Below are 6186 nucleotides of genomic sequence, written 5' to 3' on the forward strand. Positions count from 1 at the left end.
AAGGCTGCCTAAAACATTTCACTTGTTCAACAAATATTTTTTCAGCTCTTAGAGGTGTTTGGACTGATACAGGTGCTATGAATCCAGCAAAGCAGGAAGCATAATTCCTGCGGTCATAATGCTTACATTGAGTGAGGGAGAATGGAGACAGGAGGTGAGCAAAGTGGGCTATAAACAAAGAGAAATACAAAAAATCATTCCCTTGGAATTCCCTCAGAACTTGGGTAGATGGACAAGGAGGAGTACTCCTCAGTTCCTACTTCGTTTTCTTCTTTTTCCTACAAGAAGAATCGTATTCAGAGTGGAAAGGCTAAAGAACACACCATACAGAGCAAATCATAGGTCAGGAGGCAAGTTATAAATTAGAAATGAACTTCTCCTAAAATCATATTTCAGAGTACAGGAAAGATATCTGGATATAATCACAAATTTTTAGCTACTTTCTGAAGTTTTATAAGATAAAGGGAGCTCCACAAAACTGGTCAGAAATTTCTAAACTAGGGTAAAAAAGTGGTTTCATTAAACTTTGGATCAACATGTTAATTATTGATCCCAATGAGAACTCTTGAACCGGTATTAAATGGACTGGTTCTAAATCTTTTTGTAAAAGATAAATTGATCGCTGAAATATCAATGGATTAATTGTAGCTAAGGTATGTAAATTAGGGGAAATATCTTGAAATATTTTATCTTGATTTATCAAAACATTTGCAAAAATTTTTCCTGAAACTTTGAGACAGAATGGAGAAATGTGACTTTTCATGTACATAATGTTTCAACTGACTGGAGTGACAAACCAGAACTAAAAACAAATTTCATAGACAGCCTGTAAAATATGGCCTTAAAAAAAAACTTGGATATATCCACATGGAAATAAAATATAGTGACAACTCAAATCCAACATTTTTCTGCTATAATTAGGAAGAAATAACAGAACAATTTACAACTCCTGAAGGAAGTACATAACAGCACTTATGAAGTCATCTTACAAATAAAAACTAAACTGAATCTAGTTTTCTAGTTTTTTATGAAAACTCATATAAAAATTTTTAGGAAAATAATTGTATTTCAGCTAGTTTTTGACAAAACTAGTATTTATAACGAATCAGCAGAGAACAGATAAGGAGGCTGAGTGGACGACCAATTAGGAAATTGCTCCTGGGAACATGCCCATTAGCCATCTGGAAAGCTTCAGAAACAGCTGGTCAGACAATTTGAAAGAAGTTAACTTGTGGAAATGAAACTGGTGAGTATGTGTTTCGATAATAATTTGGATTGCAATAGTGATTGTGATTAAGAGGTGCCTTCACTCAACATTTTACCTCAGCTCACATTTTCTCCTCAAATTCCACTGTGGCTCTTTGTACCACACGACTAATGACCCCCAATGGTCAACTCTCTGTCTTCATCTTACCTGACTTATCGGCAGTATCTGCCCATTTGAACACAGCCTCCTTCTGAATAAACTTTCTTTATTTGGCTTTTGGACTTGACTCTCTGTTCTTCTTCTGCCTCACAGGACATTTCTTCTCAATATCCTTGATGGGATTCCCTTTTCCTTCTAAATCTCTAAGTATTAGTGGTTTGCCTAATACTCATCTTTTCCCCTCACTCACTTCTCATCAGCAAATCCTAAAGGCCTAGGTCTTCAAAATATATCCCAGATCTGACCACTTATCACCACTGTGGCTATCCCAGTAGTCTATTTTACCATTATCCGTCTCCTGCATGATTGTAAATGGCCCCAATAGAGGTGTCTCAGCTTTCTCTATTGTTCTACACCAGGCCATTTTCAATACAGCAGCCAGAATTCTTTAAAATACGTTCTGTCGGGGTGCCTGGGTGGCTCAGTGGGTTAAAGCCTCTGCCTTTGGCTCAGGTCATGATTCCAGGGTCCTGGGATTGAGCCCCGCATCGGGCTCTCTGCTCGGCAGGGAGCCTGCTTCCTCCTTTCTCTCTGCCTGCCTCTCTGCCTACTTGTGATTTCTGTCAAAAAAAAAAAAAATCTTTAAAATACGTTTTGTCATGTGACTCAGGTGCTTAAAATCCTTCAACTAAATTTACCTAGAAGATAAAATCCACAGTCCTGTCTCTAAGGCGCTGATTACATTTCTGCCCTCCTTTCATGTCATTCTTTGATGTCCTCCATTCCCCTGGCCTCCCTGCTATGCCCTAAATTCCCCATATGTACCATGCTCCTACCCCAGAGCCTTTTACTGGCTCTCTCAAATACTATCCTTTCTCAAATAATAACCCACTATCACTTCTTTTCAATTGCCTGCTCTATTATTCTTTGTAGCAGTTAGAAATAATTGAATTTGTAGCATAAGTCTGTGTGCTTATGGTCTACCTCCCCTCATGAGAAGGTAGGCTTTACATATATAACATCTTTATCTCTTTTCTGCTCTGATATATCCCTACCACAAGCAGGATGTCAGGCATGGAACAGAAGCTCAATGGATATTTGTTGGATTAAGTGAAACAACAAAATGAATAGCAGAATAAAGTAATAATCCCTATATATTCAGCTCTGATCAAAACTTATTCAGAGTATTTTGTTTAGTATTTAATACCACATGTTAAGAACACTGGCAAGGTAACACCAGAGGAGGCTGACAATGGTGTTAGGAGTTGAACTGTGTTCCCCTCCCAAAATAAGATGTTCAAGTCATGCCCGCCTCCCAGTGGATGGGATCATATTTGGGAATTGAGTTGTGGCAGATGTAATTAGATCACATGAGATAACACTGGAGTAGAGTGGGCCCCTGCTCCAGTATGACTGGTGTCCATATGAGAAGACATCTTGATGAAGACACACACACAGAGGAAGAATGCCACGTGATGACAAAGGCAGAGACTGGCATTATGCAGCTACAAACCAAGGAACACCAACATTTGCTAGTAAACCACCAGAAAGTTAGGAAGAGGGAAGAAAATAATCTCCTACAAATTTCAGGGGGTGGCAGTGCCTGCTGATAGCTTGATTTGGGACTTCTAGCCTCTCGAACTATGAGACAGTAGATTATTTTTAAAGATTTTATTTATTTATTTGACAGAGAGAGAGATCACAAGTAGGCAGAGCAGCAGGCGGGGGGTGGGGGAGGAGCAGGCTCCCCGCTGATCAGAGAGCCTGATGAGGGTCTCAATCCCAGGACCCTGAGATCATGACCCAAGCCGAAGGCAGAGGCCCAACCCACTGAGCCACCCAGGCACCCCAAGATTTATTTTGTTTTTAGGCACTCAGCTTATAACACTTTGTGTTATGGCAGCCCTAGGAAATTAATACAGATGTTAAGTCTAGAAAATCATGTTTTTGCGGAAGACATCTTTCACAGAAAAAAAACAGTGCTTGCGTGAGAAGTAGGATTCCAAGCAAACATTAACAAGCAACGTTAAGTGCCTTGGGGGGCATTATGTAGAAGAGAATGTATACTATTTGATTATCTTTGAAGGACATATCCTAGGTTATATATTAATTGAAATGATATTTCAAAGGGCTGTAAAATATTAGGTAGAGTGGGATAAACCCACTCTAAAAGAAAGAGAAAAGAGAAACAGAAAGCCAGATATATCTGGTCACATCTGGTGACTAGTCAGAGAGGATATGCCAGATGCTTATGTAAACGGAAGCTGGGAATTCTGCTGGCAAAGAACTCAAGTGGTATACAAGGCTGAAATTCAAACACTTCTGTACAATTCTGGCAAACTATCTGGGTGGAACCAAAATATTCACTGTTCAGGAAGTTCAGAAGAACCTCCAAGGGAAAGAAGTCTCAAGGAAAACAATAAGACATTCTGGGGGTGAGGGTCCATTAGTTAGGGTTCAAGCAGAGAAGAACTGCTGTGAGCAATACAGAATGAGGGCTTTTGTGATGATTGGATTTTTCACAAGTGTGTGAGCTGTTAAAGAATTCTATGAAAAGCGGTTGCTTCTCTGACTCAGAGAAACCTAAGGGGTGGGCCTGAATTTACCATAGGTCAGCAAGACCAGGGATGGGGATGAAAAGTACAGTGTGAAGTACGGGAGAGGGGGGATAAACTAAAGCCTAGAACCCACAGCAAGAAACTGCAATCACAAGGTCAAAATGTAATCCATGTCTACCTCTCACCCCCACTGATTGCAACCACATGGGAAATCTTCAGAAGAAGATGGCGCCCTGCATTACAGAACTGCACCCGTGTCCATCCCAGAAACAGAGAAGCTGGAGAAGATGGGGCAGGAGCTGGATAGAGGGCCAGGAATTGAGACACTAGGCCCTAAGTCCCTAACCCAGAATTTCAGAAGGTACCAATAAACTTGGTAATCAAGATCAGTGGTTTTCTAATATAATACCATAAAAGTCAAAATAAGTGCAAAAAATCTATGATGGACAAAATACTTAAAATTTTAAATAAAGACAGTGAGTATCCAACACAGATGACAGCAAGGCTGGTGAGGCCAAGTCATCCAAGGGCCGGGTCAGATCCTGTATTTTAACAATATAAGTGTTAATGGCATACATTTTTGGCAACATAGCAGGATCCTTTTTCTTTTTTTAAACTTTTTTTTTTTTTTTAAGATTTTATTTATCTATCTGACAGAGAGAGACAGCAAGAGAGGGAACACAGTCAGGGGGAATGGGAGAGGGAGAAGCCAGTTCCCCATTGAGCAGAAAGCCTGACATAGGGCTTGATCCCAAGACCCCGGGATCACGAATGACCTGAGCTGAAGGCAGACACCTAACAACTAGGCCACCCAGGTGCCCCAGCAGGATCCTTTTTCAAGAGAACTCAGATTCTGAGTAGTTGAATTAGCCTAAGTTTGGGGAGTGGCTGAAAAGATTCATTTCAAACTTGTTTACCAAATGAGAGACTGGTTATTCAAATCAAGTAATACTTCAATAATTGCCTTATATATCTCAGTTCCAGGGACAGCTTAATCACTCAGCCAACACCAACAATCTCTACAGATCAAACCATGCAACGTACTCCTCCTCTGTTGCCTGTGCCCAACTTGTTTCTGGTGCTTCCTACTACCACTTGGCTTCTACCACTACCACTTGGCTTCTAGCTCTATGGGATCCTATCATCCCACTGAAATAATGCCTTACATTTGATGATAGCAGTTCCCAATATCATTTCCTACTAACAACAACAGCTATGACAGAGCCCTTCAAGGATGTTAATTTCTCACATTTGTGGTGAAGACACAGTGCTCTCTGACCCTTCTTTTTTTTTTTTCTTTTCTTTATTTGAGAGTGAGGGAGAACATGAGAGAGCAGAAGGTCAGAGGGAGAAGCAGACTCACCATGGAGCAGGGAGCCCGATGCAAGACTCAATCCCAGGACTCTGGGATCATGACCTGAGCAGAAGGCAGTTGCTTAACCAACTGAGCCACCCAGGCACCTGCTCTCTGACCCTTCTGCAAGAAATAGCTAGAATTTGTATATGTAACTCACATGAGAAATCTACGTTAGAATTCTGATATCCTTAAGCCTTTAGCTACTTCCCTCTATGGTATACCAAATAACATGTGACAATTCAACTTCTTTCAGTGTGGGTCAACTCTGGGTCCAAGTTTCCTTCAGTCAGCCAGTGAAGGAAAATGCTGGAGCCACTCCAAGCTACGCATTAACACAGTGAATTGAGAGTCTCTCAGTGCTTCTGTATTTACAAATTCATTTCAACTCAACCTTACATTTCTATAACCCTGATTCAATATTTCTTATTATCCACTTCCACATTTGTTCCCTAAATTTGTAGAGATATGAAACGCCAAAATCTTGGAAGTTTTGATGTGGTTTCAGCTTCTTCAGGGACTGCACCTTTTCTCTTATCCTTTGGGGCCTTTTGGGATGTGCGCCTGCTACAGGTCTAGGAGGAACAGAGGTACTAGAGTTAAGTACTTAGGATGATCGGTCGTCTCTTGTAAGGGAACAACCACTGTCAAAGGCGGTAAGGGAATCCTAACATCTTCTGAGAGAGAAGGAAAAATTATGTCCACTTAGCAAAGAAAATTTGGCAAAATTTGGGATGCCTGGGTGGCTCCATCAGTTAAGCGTCTGCCTTCGGCTCAAGATCATGATCCCAGGGTCCTGGGATCCAGTCCTGCATTGGGGTCCTTGTTGGCGAGGAGTGTGCTTCTCCCTCTACCTGCCACTCTCCTCACTTGTGCTCTCTTTCTCTGTCTTTCTCTGACAAATGAAA

The sequence above is a fragment of the Martes martes genome, assembly GCF_963455335.1.
Source record: "Martes martes genome assembly, chromosome: 5".
NCBI lineage: Eukaryota > Metazoa > Chordata > Mammalia > Carnivora > Mustelidae > Martes > Martes martes.